At 38.4% G+C, this 17,273-nt stretch overlaps 1 protein-coding gene across 1 annotated transcript in view; it reads right to left on the bottom strand.

Moving 5' to 3' along the window:
- The window catches only part of Skint8 (selection and upkeep of intraepithelial T cells 8), a 30,807-nt gene extending 30,118 nt beyond the window's left edge, over positions 1-689 (bottom strand). Inside the window, exon 1 of the mRNA NM_001100466.1 lies at positions 662-689. The gene's annotated coding sequence lies outside the window, so the exon portion shown is untranslated. The remainder of the gene's footprint in view (positions 1-661) is intronic.
- Positions 690-17,273: the final 16,584 nt, after the last annotated feature.

The following is a 17,273-nucleotide window of genomic DNA, read 5'->3' as shown; positions in this document are numbered from 1 at the left end:
CATATCAGTGGTTTCCTAGGGACAAAGAAAGGGGAAATGGAGGAATGGTCCTAAAAGCTCGTCAACACAGTTTTGAGGTCACAGTTATATGTTATGTGGACTGTAGTGACAAATTCTTGATTATACATATATTTCTAAGACTTACAAATTATTTCTTTTAAACATAATACAGACTTCATTGCATTTCAGTTAACCTCATTGAATCTCTTTACAAAGAGTACCTTTTAAATAAACTAAGTATTAGTGATGATCTTTTGGTGAATATTTATGTGCATACTTTATCATGTATACCTTACTATATAACTTACAGTTAATAAACTGACCTCACTAACTGGAAACACCTCCTTGGATGAGTATCATCAAGTCTAAAACATTGGCCTCACTATTTTTCTCTCTGATTCTTTAATTTATAAAACAGGCCATGGAAATAGTGTAATTTCTGAAATTCAGAGCACACTAACCCTTATCAGCCATCTTAACAATGAAATTTGAATACAAACTCTCTCTTTTGAAGGACCTAAATTCCTGTCAGATCTCTAAGCCCCATATATGATGAAGAACTGTCTAGCTATTAGCTACTAGAGTTAAAACCCTAAGACTAGACTTACAGAGGCAGGAACTACTCTTGTCTCCAAACATTATACATACACAGATCACTTACTTGAGCTCCAGAATCTAGAAAGAATTTCTTTCCTGGCTTCGAAAACCCTCTGTGCCTGTAGGTAGTTCAGCAAAGCTCCTTTATCAGTATTCACCTACACCTCCTCTAGCTCAGAGTTGGTGATCTCTCCAGGTTCAACCAGTTTCCTCCAGGGTGATATTTGTCATTTGTCATTCTCAAATGCATATCTGTTCACCGAAAAGACTAGGAGCTTTCTACTTTGCTTATTTCTATAAAAAGCATGTGAGCTCACACAGAAATGCATCATACACTACAGCACTACTGAGCTCTCTGTTGTTTGCAGTAGACCTGTTCCAACATGACTTGCTTGTCTGGTGATGATATCTGAGACAAGGCATGATTGTTCACATATCTTCCCCTAAATTTTGCTTGAGAACATTAGAAAAAACTAAAATAAACTTGCTTGTAGTGATAGTCAAGTACTTTTGAAATTACCACTCTCTATATAAATGTTATTTACCTTTTTCCAAATACTTTGATACTTCTTGATACAAAACACGTTCCTTTTCAGATTATTTGCAATATTTTGTATAATGAAGTGTATGGAATAGGGATGGTGATAATTGCAAAAGTTTTATAATAAAGTATATAGGAAGCTTTTTGAAAATTAATTTTTATACAGTGTATTCTGATCAAAGTTCCCCTCCCTGAACTTCTGCAAAATCCTCCCTATATCCCTTCAACTCTATACTTTTTTCTTTCTCTTTAGAAAACAGATAGGCAAACATCAAATAGCAAATCAGATTTTTTTTAAAAAAAGCAACAAAACTAATGTAAATAAAGCATAACCAACACACATGACATAAAAACAGAAAATCAGAAACCATAATATAAAGAAAAGACAAGTAAGACCAAAATGATCAAAGTGATATGAGATTTTTTTAAAAGTCTAAAAAATTATCATTCAGTTCATTCTGTGTTGTCCATCTACTTTTAGGCATGGTGTCTAACCTTAATTGTAGTACTCCACTACAGAAAAATAATTTTTCCTTTGTAACCCTATCTCAATTGGAGATAGATTCTTAATTAGGTACGGGAGCTTGTGTCCACTTTCACTACATCTGGCCTGTACCTGTGCTGGTCTTATGATGCTGCCACAGGATCTGTGATTCCTATATGCATCAATCCTGTGGTATCTGGAAAACAACAGTTTCCTTGGTGTCATCCATCCCTCTTGCTCTTACAATATTTCTGATTTCTATTCTGCATAATTCTCTGACCCCTGATGGAAGGGTTTGATGATCACAGTCCATTTAGGAGTCACTGTTTCAAAATATTTTACTTTCTGCATCTTATCCAATCATGGGTCTCTGTTCATTCCTATCTACTCAAAAAGGAAAGCTCTCTGATTATAGCTGAGCAAGGCAATAATTTGGGGGATAGCAGAATGTTTAAAAAAATCAAATTTGTATTTATTTGTGCTATTTATCATGAATATTAATTGTATAAAGTGATATATTTCATTGTGTCATCTTCTTTCATATATATAATGTATTTTGATCAAATTCATCTCTTCTTCTATCTTGCCACCTTTTTCTATGTCCCTGATCTACTTTCCAAATACTCCAGCTTCTAATTTCATATAATTTAAATAATGTATATTCTGTGCAGGAAATTATTTTCTATATATACAAAAGATTAATGTACAGAAAACATAAAGAACACAAGATACTGTATAGCAAAATAGCAAACAACCTTACTAATAAATGGTCCAGTGAAATAAACATGAAGTTCATCAATGATGAAATACAGATCATCAATTAACATGAAAAAGTACTCAACGTCTTTTGTTATCAATGAGATGCAAATTAAACATATACTAGATGTCATCTGATTCCAGTTAGAGTACCCATAATTAAGAAAACAAGCAACACTGAGTGTTAGTGTATAAGTACTTCAAGATGGAGGCATTTGAGACATGGAAGATATCACTCCCTTTCACTGCCTACAAACTGACCTGGTAACATACAAAGATAGACCTATCAGAATTATACCAGACTTCTCATCAGAGACACCAAAAGCCCAAAGATCCTATACAGATGTCATGCAGACTCTAAGAGAACACAAATGCCAGCCCACACTACTATACCCAGCAAAATTCTCAATCAACATAGATGAAGAAATCAAAATATTCCAGGACAAAACTAAATTCAAACAGTATCTATCTACCAATCCAGCCCTACAGAGGATCCTAGAGGGAAAACTCCAACACAAAGTTAGCACCTACACCAAAGAAAAACAAGATACTAAGCATCTCACAACAAAACCAAAAGAAGAGAACCACAAGTACATAAAGTCACCTACAAAATCAAACAGCAGGAACCAACAGTTAACTGTCTTTAATATCTCTCAATATTAGTGGACTCAACTCACCTATAAAGAGACAGAGGCTAACAGACTGCATACAAAAACAAGATCCAGCATATTGCTGCATATAAGAAACACACCAGAATAACAAAGACAGACACTATCTCAGAGGAAAAGGATGGAAAAAGGTCTTCCAAGAAAATAGTTCCAAGAAACTAGGTAGAGTTGCCAGCCTAATATCCAGTAAAATAGACTTTCAACCAAAAGTTATCAAGCATGGGGAAGGACACTTCACATTCATCAAAAGAAAAATCGACCAAGAAAAACTCTCAGTTTTGAACATCTATGCCCCAAAGGCAAGGGCACCCACATTCATAAAAGTAACTTTACTAAAGCTCAAAACACACATTGAACCTCAAACAATACTAGTGAGAGGCTTCAACACCTGACTCTCACTAGTTGATATGTCATTGAAACAGAAACTAAAAAGAGACACAGTGAAACTAATAGAGGTTATGAATCAAATGGATTTAACAGATAATATGTAGAGAACATTTCACCCTAAAACTATAGACTATACCTTCTCAGCATCTCATGGTACCTTCTCCAATATTAACCATATACTTGGTCACAAAATAACCCTCAACTGACACAAGAAGATTGAAATAATCCCATGCATCCTATCAGTTCACCATGTCCTAAGCCTGGTCTTCAATAACAGCAAAACCAACAAAAAGCCCACATACACATGGACACTAAACAACTCTCTACTCAATGTAAACTTGGTCAGGGAAGAAATAAAGAAGGAAATTAAAGGCTTCCTGGAATTTAATGAAAAAAAATGACACATAATACCCAAACTTACAGGGTACAATGAAGCCAGTGCTAAGAGGAAAATTCATAGCACTAAGTGACCTGGTAAAGAAACTGGAGAGATCTTACACTGGCAACTTAACAGCACAACTGAGGGCTCTAGAAATAAAAAAGTAAACACACCCAAGAGGAGTGGACAGCAGGAAACAGTCAAACTCAGAGCCAAAAACAACCAAATAGAAATAGAGAGAAAAATACAAACAATCAACAAAACCAACAGCTGGTTCTTTGAGAGAATCATCAAGACAGATAAACCCCTAGCCAAGCTAACTAAAAGGCCCAGAGGTAGTATCCAAACTAACAAAATCAGAAGTGAAAATGGAGACATAACAACAGAAATGGAGGAAATTAAAAAAAATTATCAGATCCTACTATATAAAAACTGGAAAATATATATGAAATAGATGGTTTCCTAGACAGATACCACATACCAAAGTTAAACCAAGAACAGGTAAACTATCTAAACAGGCCCATATCACATAAGGAAATAGAAGTTATTAAAAACCTCCCCACCAAAAAAAGCCCAACGCCAGACAGATTTAGTGCAGAATTCTACCAGACTTTCAAAGAAGACATAATACCAATATTCCTAAAACTATTCCATAAAATAGAAACAGAAGCAACACTACCTAATTCCTTCTATGAAGTCACAATTACTCTGATATCTAAACTAAACAAGGACCCAACCAAAAAGAGAACTTCAGACCAATCTCGATTATGAATGTCCATGCAAAATTACTCAATTAAATTCTTGCAAACCAAATCTAAGAACTCATCAAAGCCATCATTCATCATGATCAAGTAGGCTTCATTCCAGGGATACAAGGTTGGTTCAATATACGAAAACCCATTAACATAATTCACTATATAAAAAAAACTAAAAGAAAAAAATCACATGATCATCTCCCTAAATATAGAAAAAGCATTGACAAAATTCAACAGCCCTTTCTGTTAAAAGTATTAGAGAGATCAGGAATTCAAGGCCCATACCTAAACATAATGAAAGCAATTTATTGCAAACCAACAGCCATTATCAAGTTAAATGGAGAGGTACTTGAAGCAAGCCCACTAAAATCAGGGAAAAGACAAGGATGCCATTCTCCCCATATCTATTCAATATAGTACTCGAAGTGCTAGCTAGAACAATAAGACAACAAAAAGACATCAATGGGATACAAATTGGCAAAGAAGAAGCAAAGGTATCACTATTTGCAGATGATAGGATAGTATACATAAGTGACCCCAGAAATTCTACCAGAGACCTTCTCAAGCTGACAAACAACTTCAACACAGTGGCTAGATATAAAATAACTCAAATAAATCAGTATCCATCCTTTATGCAAATGATAAACAAGTTGAGAATGAATTATGGAAACAACTCCCTTCACAATAGCCACAAATAATATAAAATATTTTGAGAAAACTCTAACCAAACAAGTGAAATATCTGTATGACAATAACTTCAAGTCTCTCAAGAAAACAAAAAAGATCTCAGAAAGTGGATAAATCTCCATACTCTTGAATTATGTTATTCTCTATGTTATTCTTGCAGAATTAATATAGTAAATATGGCCATCCTACCAAAAGCAACCTACAGTTTGGATGCAATCCCCATCAAAATCCCAACAGAATTCTTCAAAGACATGGAAAGAGCAATTCTCAAATTCATTTGGACAGACCAAAAAAAAAAAAAAAAAAACCAAACAAACAAACAAAAGAAAAGAAAAAAGAATAGTAAAAACAATTCTTAATAAAAGAACTGCTGAGGGAATCAGCATTCCTGACCTCAAGCTTTACTACAGAGAAATGGTGATTAAAAACTGCATTGTTTTGGTACAGAGACAGACACCTTGATCAATGGAATAGAATTTAAGACTCAGAAATAAAACCAGACACACACACTTGATCATTGACAAAGAAGCCAAAAATATACACTGGAAAAAAGAAAGCATCTTCAATACTTCTCTACCTGGCTGACTGTATGTAGAAATATGAAAATAGACCAAAAATTGTCACCTTGAACAAAGCTCAAGTCCAAATGGATAAAGGACCTCAACACAAAACCCGATACACTGAATCTAATATAAGAGGAAGTGAGAAAGAGCCTTGGCACAGGAGCTCATTGGCATAGGGGAAATTTTCCTAAACAGAGCTCCAATGGCTCAGGCTCTAAGAACAAGAATTGATAAATGGGATCTCAGGAAACTGAAAAGTTTCTGTAGAGCAAAGAACATAGTCAATTAAACAACCCACAGATTGGGAAAAAAGTCTTCCCTAACCCCACACCTGATAGAGAGCTGCTATCCAAAATATATAAATAACTCAAGACCCTAACAATAAAAAATCCAAACAACCCAATCAAACTGGGTTATAGAACTAAACTGAGAATTCACAACAGAGAAATCTTGAATGGCTGAGAAGAACCGAAGCAAAAGTTCAAAGTCCTTAGTGATCAGACAAATGCAAATCAAAACGACCCTAAGATTCCACCTTACACCAGTCAGAATGGATAAGATCAAAGCCTCAGGTAACAACACATGTTGGCAAGGATGTACAGTCCTCTATTGCTGATCAGATTGCAAACTGGTACAACCACTCTGGAAATCAATCCGGAGGTTCCTCAGAAAATTGGAAACAGATCTACCTGAAGACCCAGCAATACCACTCTTGGGAATATACACAAAAGATGCCCCACCATGCCACAGGGGCACGAGTTCCACTATGTTCATAGCGGCATTATTGGTGATACCCAGAAGCTGGAAACAATGCAGATGTCCTACAACAGAAAAATAGATACAGACAATGTGATTCATTTATACAATGGAATACTACTCAGCTATTAACAATGAGAACATCCTGAGTTTTGCAGGCAAATGGATGGAACTAGAAAATATCATCCGGAGTGAGGTAACTCACACCCAAAAGGACATGCATGGTATTACTCACTAATAAGTGGATATTTGCCAAAATAAAAAGTACAGTATATCCAAGATGGAGATCACAGAACAAAAAAATCAACAAACTCAAGAGACCAAGTGAGGACACCTTAGTCCTGCTTGGGTGGGAGAAGAAAGCAATCACAAGAGGGAGGGAGGGAGGGATCTGGGAGGGAAAGGGGGACAGGGGAAAAGAGACGACATGATCTGGTACTGGGTTGGGGGAAAGGACTGAAACTCTGCGGGCCAGGAGAAAGAATGGAAACAGGCAACCTCAGGAGGTAGGGGGTTGAGGTGGAGCCCTCCAGAATGTACCAAAGACCTGGGAGGTGAGAGACTCTCAGGAATCAAAGGGAGGGGCCTTAGATGAAATGCAGTGGGGAAAGGGAACTTGTAGAGCCTACCTCCAGCAGAAAGACAGGGCATCAAGTGGGGGATGGGGTTGCCATCCCACAGTCAAAAAATCTGACCTATAATTTTTCCTCTCTGAAAGAACTGCAAGGGTGGAAATGAAGAAGATCCTAAGGAAAAGAGGTCTAGAGACAGGCCCAAAGTGAGGTCCAGCTCAGGACAAGTCCCCAAGACCTGACACTATTACTGAGGCTATAGAGTACTCACAAACAGGGCCCTATCATTACTGCCCTCCAAAAGAGCCAACAAGCAGCTAAGAGTAAGATGCAGATATTTGCATCCACCCTATGGGCAGAAGCTACTGACCCCTGTGGTTCAACTAGGGAAAAGGTGGAAGAAGCTGCGGAAGAGGGCAACTCTGTAGGAGGACCAACAGTCTCAATTAACCTGGTTTCCTGAGATTTCTCAGACACTGGACCACCAAACAGACAGCATACACCAGCTGATATGAGAGCCCCAACACATATACAGCAGAGGACTGTCGGATCTGGGTTAAGTCAGAGTAGATGTACCTAACCCTCAAGAGATTGGAGCTCAAAGGGAGTTTAGACGTCTGGGGGGATAGGTGGTGGGGTGGAGACATCCACGAAGAGACAGGGGGCAGGGAGGAGGTATAGGATATTCACCAGTCGGAGGGTAGATCAGGAGGGGAATAAAATCTGGAGTGTGAAAAATAAATAAATTAATTTTTAAAAAAAAAATTTAAGAGTTGCATTGTAGATACATCAATTGAGAGTTAGACACTCATGGTCAGTTGTTCTCTGCATTTTGACAGTTGTAGGTTTTTTTTTTAATAGTCACTTTAATATGCTGGGAGTGTGATCACTGATGTGGGGTGAGAGTCCACTTACCTGTGGGCCTGGTTGGATATTTACAAGGCAACTAGAGAGTATCCTGGTTTTGGAAAGTGGTTTCACAGCATCACTGTCCTCGAGTACATAACTAGTTTTAAAGTAGCAGTCACAAATTCCTTCCTATTAAGTTAGTCTTAAGTCCAATTAGATGGCTGCTGTCACACCCAAAATATAAGTGCCACTATTGCACCATTGGGTGCTTCTTGCTCAGCTGATCATTGATGTGGCTCACAGATTTTATATATGTGTAGGAATACTGGTTCCTTTTCTCCCTTGGCAACTAATATAACACCTTCAGAAACTGTGAGAGCTAGTCCTCAGGGAGACTTCCAGGTCAGTTTCAGTTCTATTTCTTCAAGCCCTGTGATGTATTCAATAATATCCCCTTCAACTTCCTGAGGCAACTAATGGCAGTGGCATGATCCATACTGTTTTGGCTGACCACTGATAGGTTTCTCATTCCTGGCACTGGAGTTTTTGTTAAGATACTCTATGGCTCTTGGAGAGAATATTATCACCACACATATGACATAACTCCAATATATATATATATATATATATATATATATATATATATATATATATATATATATATATATGAATGTTTCCCTGTAGTTTTTCAACACTCTGAGTGTTAATTATTCCCCCACCGCTTGCTAGTTGAAATCTTTCCTATTTTTAATCACTTCCCCTTTCATGGAACTCACCAGCAGCTTGCTGTCTTTTCTTGTCTATGTTTGCCATTAGATTCCTTCCTTACATCAAACTCCCTCCAGGTGGAAGCTTCGTGAAAAAACCCTGGCCGGAAATTGTGGGGTTTATTTACAGCCAGCCTTCACTTTTCACACTAGCTCTCTCATGTGTATCTGGTCTCCAGTTCTAGCACCATGAACAATTGTGCCACTATTGAAGCAGCCTATCATGCAGGCAGGTCAATATTGTAGGCCTCAGAGTTGTAGCTGGGTACCTATCTTCTCTGGTACTGTACAGAATACCTTCCAGCATTGGTCAGTTGGCTGGAGGCAGGGGACATGGAGGACTCTACTTAGGCACCTACTTGACTTCAGTGAGATGTGTAAGTATTATTTTCAGCAATAGGGGCTTGCTATCACTTTATGGAGAAGAAATAACAGCCTTGTCAATAGCCTGAATTGTGTTGGAATTTACATGACCACTTGAGCCATTGATTCTATTACATGAAACCCATTCCTGGTATTAGGTGATTCACTTGGTGGCAAAGAAGTTCATTTGAGACATCATATCTCCTGTTATTTTGGTGATTCCATTTCTTTAGATTTCTTTCATATATGTATATATTTTGAGAAAATTCTATAGTAGTATGTCTTCATTTGACTCCGCAAATAGGGATTAGAATTATTTGTTCCTTCATAGTTTCCCTCTTTTACCCTTTTTTTCTCTCCTTCTCCTAGTTTAGCCCTCCTACTCCACCTCTCACACATGTCTCCATTACTATAAATTCTATTTCCCCTTCATGGGGCAATACTTCCCACCCACAGCCTTTTATTTGGTATCCTCTCTGTGTGTTTACATGGATTGTGGTAAGCGTATTTAAGGCTTAAAAAGCAATATCCAAATATAAAAGAATACATACACTATTTGGGTTACCACTCAGAGTTTTTTTTTTTAATCTCTATCCATTTCCTCTGAGATTCATAGGTTTTTTTTTAACAGCTGAATAATAGCACATTGTGTAAACATGAAATATTTTCATTATCTATTTATCCACAGATGGTCATCTAAGCTGTTTCCAATTTCTGGCTATTAAGAGCAGGGAAACAAAGAACAGGGAGAGCAAGTGTTTCTATGGTAGGATGTAGAGTCTTTTGGGTGTCTGCCCTAGAGTGGGAGAACTGAACCTTGAAGAAGCTCTATTCCCAGCTTCCTGATGAACCACCCCTTGATTTCCATAGTGGTTGTACAGGTTTTCACTCTCACCAGAACTGAATAAGTGTTCCTAGTTTCCCATATCCTCTTGTGTTGCGAGCTGCTGGCGGCTGCAACATTTTTATTTTATTGACCTCAACCATTCTGATTGAAGTAAAGTGAAGTCGCAAACTAGTTTTGAGTTGTATGATCTAATGACTAGGCATATTATACAATTCTCTAAATGTTTCTCAACCATTTTTACATTTCTGAGAACTCTCTATTTAGCTTTGTACCTCATTTTGAATTGTGTTATTTGTTTTCTTGATGTCCAATTTTTAGTTCTTTATATATTTCAGATATTAACCCTCTATTGTATGTATTGTATCTTTATCAATTGATAAAGATCTTTTCCCATTCTGTACTCACTTTTCCTGACACTCCTTTGCCATACAAAGGTTTTCAGTTTCATGTTGTCCCATACTATTAATGATTGGTCTTAGTGCCTGTGCTATCAGTGTCCTGTTCATTTAGTCTCTCCCTGTGTCAATAAGTTCAAGGCTATTCCACACTTTTTCATCTACAAAATGCACAGTATCTGGCCTTGTGTTTAGGTATTTGAATTATTTGGAGTTGAATTTTTTGTAGGGTATAAACCAGGATCTATTTGTATTCTTCTATATGAAGCAATCCAGTTTGCCTGGTTCTTTTAAGGAAGCCAGAATTAGCTCAATACATAAACTACACAAAGACACAACAAAAAATAAAAATTACAGACCTGCTATGAACATAGATGCAAACATCCTCAAACAGAATCCAATCACACTTCTAAAAATTATCCACCCTGACCTATATGATAATGCTTTAACAAAGATTTGATCTGATGACTCAGTACATTTGTCAACATTTGGCCAAAACCAGAGCTAAATTGTTAGGTTGGTAGAGTGCTGCCTCCAGGTTGCCATGGTAGTACAAAACACTACATCATCATCAAACATTTCCAAAATGATTCTGGGGTCTTCTTCCTGCCTATATTCCACTGTGTACAGCAGAGCCCTCTACCTCCTATGGAAACTCACGCTATCTTTCCCATACCAGTAATCCATGATGACATTCTTCATGGAGCATGACATATTTGTTTTCTTATAGATATAGGACCTCCTCTTTTCAGGAATTTGCCTAGCTTGTTTCATACTAGATAGTAAAGTCCCTCAATACGAGTTAATAGAGCCACTGTACTCAGCTTACTTAGAGCATCCCCTGGTCAATGCCCCACACAATCCATCCACTTGGTACCTGTCTGTGTCTCCCAATTTTTAACAAAACTTATTTGTTAAAATGTTATTACTACATTATCCATGCCCGTCTCAAAGCCAACTCCCTTCAGAATTTCTTCCATAGCAGTGCTATTGAGTGTGGTTCATTCTTGCTTTTAAGTTTAATCAGCCATATGCAGTGTGAGGGAATCTCACTCTTTTAGATGGGCACCTAATTTTCATGCCAAATAAAAAGCCATTATGCCATGTTGCACCATAATTTTCTCATTTTCACAGCATCACAGGACTGCTGTTTGTTAGTCCACATTAGAAATAATTTTCATTTGGTCAGTTCTCAGAAGAAAAGACAAGAGTGATTTCTAGCTCTTACTGACTTGCTTGTATTATTATGTTAGGAAATCATCTTTCAATCTTCCACCGCTTCTCCTGACTCACCACTTCCTCACCACTGTGAGAAACATATGAACAACAATGAATTTAAAAGTACAAATTGGAAGTGTTGACTAGAATATTTATCATTTATCATTTAAAAAATAAAAACCTGAAATGTTCTAGAATTCTGTGCTGTACAGCCCAGAAACTATTAGAATGGTAATTTATCTTTTAAATTAGTTAAAATGTATACTCCTTTGTCACTGTAACCATACCAGAAGTATTTGCATGTGGTTAATTGCTATCATTTCAGACAACACATTTATAGAATATTTCTGTCTCTGCAGGGGCTTATTGAATGACATTTGTCTACATACTAAACACAATGATGTCTTATCACAGGACAGCTAAGACTTCCTGCTATCCTACGAATCCTCTTTGATGCTGAGCTCTGCAGACTGATGGGCTCACATATAGCTGTATCATTTAATGCTGTTTCTCCTTTCTCAAAATGTACAGACACTACTGAAGCCTGTTCCATGGTGCCACCTTGTGTCCAATTCTTAGTATTGCACTTCTAAAGGTAGTATTTAAATACAATCCAAAAGCGTATACACAGAGGGCATTTGCAATGAACTTACACAACACACCTTCTAAAATTCAAGGGACTTTCCAAGTCACTCCATCTTTCTACCAAATGATATACAAAGTATAAACAGAAGCTCTTTGTTTCCTTATTTCTTGGCTCATGGAGAATCATGAGTCATGACTGCATACCCAGGCACTTATCATTTAGCAACCTCTTCTGAACCAAACCACATAGCTGAGGCATAAGGATTGATCCAATGCTCAAAAAACACCATAATTTCCACGACTGCTTTCTCATGATCACAAAAGAAAGTTTTGGAAGGAAACAAGCAATTTCTCAAAGGCCACACAAACAGTATCAAACAATATAAAATCAAACGTTAGATCCACTAACCCCAAATGCCAGGCTCTTTTCTGGCTCTAACTTGATCTTAACATATTTGGAAATTACAGGTGCTTGTGAGTGTGGAGATTTTCTGAATCCAGCAGGTTTCTTTGACCAGCATCCATTTTCAAAATGATAGTAAGCTGTGGAAGAGAAGGGACTTGATGTCTCAGGTTCAGAGAGGACACTGTTTCAAAGAGAGAAGAAAGTGGGAGAAAGACTTCCAGAGAGATCAAGATTCCAGAGATTTTTAACAAAGGTTATCTTGGAATGTTTCTGAAATTTTTTGAGAGATACAAAGGGCATCCCTAAGAAAGTTACTCAAAACTTTAATTGTAGAAATCTGTAAATTTTGAATGAAAGGGGGAGAAGGGAAGACATACAGAGGAAGGGCAAGAAAGGAGGAAGTGAGAAAGGAAGGGTAGGAAGGAGAGAAAAGGATGGAAATGAAAGGTAAAGAAGAAGTAGGGATTTGAGAAAAATCGCCCAGAGAACTGAAACTATCAGAACAAACTTTAGAAAAGATAAACATCATATGTGGTCAGATACTTTTCTCACGCATTCCTGTTTTTTATAAGGAATGTCTCAGGCTATTTAGCACCCAGACTGTAAATGAAAACCCCCAACGGGTTCCTTTACTACCTACAGGTTCTGCATATGGGCTTCTAGCCCCACAGACAGACTAAGACATGTCAGAGAGGTATTTTAGACACCTGGAGTCTGCCCCACTCCCCAGAGGGATGCTGGATGGAAGAGTTGGTGTTCTGTTTCACTCTTTGTGGCTGTGACTAGTACTGATATTCTAAAAAGAGTTAGTTTTGCTGTAAAAATACTAATACTGATCTTAATTACTTATGCTCTGCATCAAGACTTGTAAGAGAATTCACATGTGAACTCTCCCTCTCCTATCTTACTTTATATGGGTATATGTGAACTTATGCCACCATTGTTACCATTAACCTGAGCATGTCCCAGGGTACTCAGTGGACTCCTACACACACCTCTTTAGATGTTTTTAAATGTCATATATGACTACTATATTTACATCATTTCTTCCTTTCTCTCTCCCTCCTCTAATTCCTTCTACTTTCTACTACTCTCTTTCAAATTTATGTCCTATGTTTTAATTATTGTTTTATGCACACACACACACAGCCTGTAGTTTAGTGAGGCTTCTATGTATATGTATTTAGAACTGACCACTTGGAATTAGGTAACCTATAATCACTTATTCCTGGAGAAGACTGACTTCCTTTTTCTCAGAAGCCAACACTTGCCTGTAGCTCTTCATCTAGGAGAAGGATCTTTGAGATTTCACCCATCCTTGTTGGAATGTCAACTGGTATTGTCATAGTTCAGGTTTTGTTTAGAAGCCATATTGTTGACATTTCATGTGTGTGGTTCCCCTGAGTTTCCTTGTTATACATGGAAGACACGATCCCATGGATGACAACTGATCCTCTGGTTCTTAAAATCTAATCTATTCTCCTCTTCCTCAATGATCCCTGAGCCTGAGATTAGTATTGTGTTGGATACCCCTATTGTAAGCAGTTGTGGATTTCGTTAGTGGTTGATATTTGTTACAAAAATAAGCTTCTTTGATGAGGCATGATAGCCTTACTTATCTATGGGTCCAGAATAACAAATTTGAAACCAGTTTAGGAAAGGGGCAGTATTAGGTATTCAAGGATACATGACTTAAGCTGTCATGGGTATTTGGCTAGGTTTACAGAATCAGGCATAAATTCCTTCTTATTAAGAAGGTCTTCAAGTTCAATTATGTGTCTTTTGATTAGGCACCAAACCTAAGCGACACTATTTCATAATTGGGGGTTTATTGCTAGGCTGGTCATTGTGGATCACAGGCTTTCAGCAAGTAGTTTGCATAGCACCTTCAAAACCTATGTGATATAGTCATCAGGGAGGAGGCTTCTAGATCATTTCCAGTTCAATCTCTCCAAACCTTGTGCCCCAAGTGTATAGGGTGTGCTGCAATAGGGTCTTACCTTAAATTTCTGGTAAGAAATTGGGAGGAAAGATAATAGCCTATGATGTTTTGGAGTCTCAGGTGACAGCCAGAAGTGACACAAAAAAGGTCCCAATTCAGCACCTTGTTCATTATCTACTATCATATTTAATATTTCAAACAGACTAGGAGACATATGTTACCATCCCATTTTACAAACCCAAATTCTTGGGCATTGTCTCAGTTAGAGTTTCTATTGCCATGAAGAGACACAAGACTAAGGCAACTCTTATAAAGGAAAACATTTAATGGGGTCTGGCTTACAGTTTCAAAGGTTCAGGGAAGCATGACAGCATCATGCAGGCAAGCATGGTGCTGGAGAAGGATCTAAGAGTTTTACACCTTGATCCTTACATAGTAGAAAAGAAACAGCTACATTGGGCATGACTTGAGCATCTAAAACTTCAAAGTCCTCCCGCTAGTGATACAATTTCTCCAAATAAAACCACACCTTCTCCAGCAAGACCACACCTCCTAATAATGCCATTTATTTTTGACCTATGGGACCATTTTTATTTAAACCACCACAAATAATATGCATAAGATACTCCTCCTAGTATCACATAGGACTCAGTTTTTAACTTCTTTAAAGTTTCAGGCCATGTAAGAGGCTATAACACGCCAACCTGGAATCCTGATAGGACCTCAGGAAAGAGGCATTACTACTAGAAGAAAAGAACACATTCTCAACCACTTTTATCTTTTTCCATCAGCTTGTGGGACGGTAATTTTCTTCTTCTAAAAGATAAAAAGGAGACAGAAGTGCAAAGTGTTTTGTATCCCTGGCCAAAGGGCCTGGTTTGGGGAGGAACCCAAAGGAATCTGAACTTGTTCTACTTTAGGTGTCTTCACTGTTACTTCTCACTTTCTCTGAACAAGCTCCCAATGGTTGGGGGAGGGGAGCACTGGTGGGGGTCCTTTCACACCTATGCCGAAGCTGTGGTCCAATCCCAACATGACTTTGAACGTCCAAACTGCATGTATTTTCTTTTAGGTATCACTTCCCACATGTGTTGGGGGAGACAGGAGAGAATTTCATTTAGTTTCTCCAGCCTTATGAAAACAGTTAACAGGCAGCTCAGTGACAGCAGGAGTGCTAGTCCTGCCCTTGCTGACTTAAGGGAGGTAGTAACCAACTCAGTTACTACCCTGCCCAGATCCAGAGCTTTGAGTTGATCCACCCCAACATCTACGCCATCTGTGAGGTACTAGTGTACTGCTGTACATGGTTCTAGGCAACAGCAGGATACTTGAGAGGAGTCTCCACTAGGGTTTCAGAATTGATGGTGTAGCAGAATCCAGAGCTCTTAACCAGATCAACAATGATTCTTCATTGCAATGAACATTTGCATGTAAAGCTGTTTGTGTAAAAGGGTGTATTGTGACACTCTGCAGCTTCGGATCCCACTTTGATGAACTAGAGGAGAGGTGAGAAAGATGGAAGAGCGCAGTGGAGCATGCTCAGTGAAAAGAGGTAGAACTTGACTCGACAGCTGTGGTGGGTGTGAGAGAGGGCTGCAGTTCATTCAGGAACAGGTTGTTACACAGTAGGGTCAGCAGGATGGTGTGAAGCCACCTGGAGCTTGTACACACTCAGGCCCTGAAGCAGGTGCACAGCTGCAGGAGTACCCTGACTCCGAACAGGGAAATAATATTTCAGATGAATAATGGTTAACTTACTGGTTTGGACCATGGGGTCTGTACTTCTCCCAGAGGCCATGCTGACCCATGGCCTGTGCTTTGGCAGAGGGCCATGTTGATGTCCAAGGAGGTCCATGGTGAGTGCTAATGCTAGAGACCATGTGAAGATTCTATGGTCTGTGCTATTTGTGGTCTGTGCTGTGGCCAGAAACCATGTAAAAAACCCAGGATTTATGCTCCTGCTGAATATAAAGAACAAGGAGGACAGTCTCACAGTAGTATCGATGACTGCAAATGAACAGTTGAGAAAGATGAAAATAGAAACCCCTACCTCCAACCCATTCCTACCCCACACAATGTAACAACCTACAAAGGGAGCTATCAAAGAAAGCCCTTAAAATTTGTGATAAGGGTGCTGAAATGTAGCTCTTCATAAATGATGGCTCTGGCAGGGGTAGAGGTAGAGAAGCACTGCCCAGGTAGAATTTGACTATGCTCCAGTGAGTATAGAAACAACAAAAAATGGACTTACTTTTCTTTTTCATTTTTTTTTTCTTTTTCTTCTTTTCAGGGGAGGTCACAAGAGTGGAAGAGAAGAGAGGGAGGACTGAGAAGTGAGTGTGATTGGGGTACATGATATGAAATTCCCAAGGAATCATAAAGATATTATGTTGAAAGAAAAACAGAGTTGACATAAAGAAATTGTAAGTCATGAGATGATCCCATGTAGTCATTTAACATTTATAACTTTATGTTGTAAAACGATTAGCTCCATCAAGCTCACATTTGGAGCATGCGGTTACAATGCTCCAGCTATACTTGCTTATTGGGCTTCAAGCATACAACATGCTTGATCAAGCAAAGAAGCCATGCTATACATCAGAGCCCAGAATTTGTTCTTCTGGAGACTGAAACACTGCCTGCCTGCCTTGAGAAACCAGTTTGCCCAGGTGTGAGAGGAGGCTGTGACCACAATGACAGAGTGTCACACTGAGCTGTGTCTCCCTTCCCACCTCCCCTGGGGGCCTGGGCAACTC

The sequence above is a fragment of the Mus musculus genome, chromosome 4, assembly GCF_000001635.26.
Source record: "Mus musculus strain C57BL/6J chromosome 4, GRCm38.p6 C57BL/6J".
Classification (NCBI taxonomy): domain Eukaryota; kingdom Metazoa; phylum Chordata; class Mammalia; order Rodentia; family Muridae; genus Mus; species Mus musculus.
Note: the sequence above shows the minus strand (reverse complement) of the source record. Positions and strands in the feature narration are given on the sequence as shown.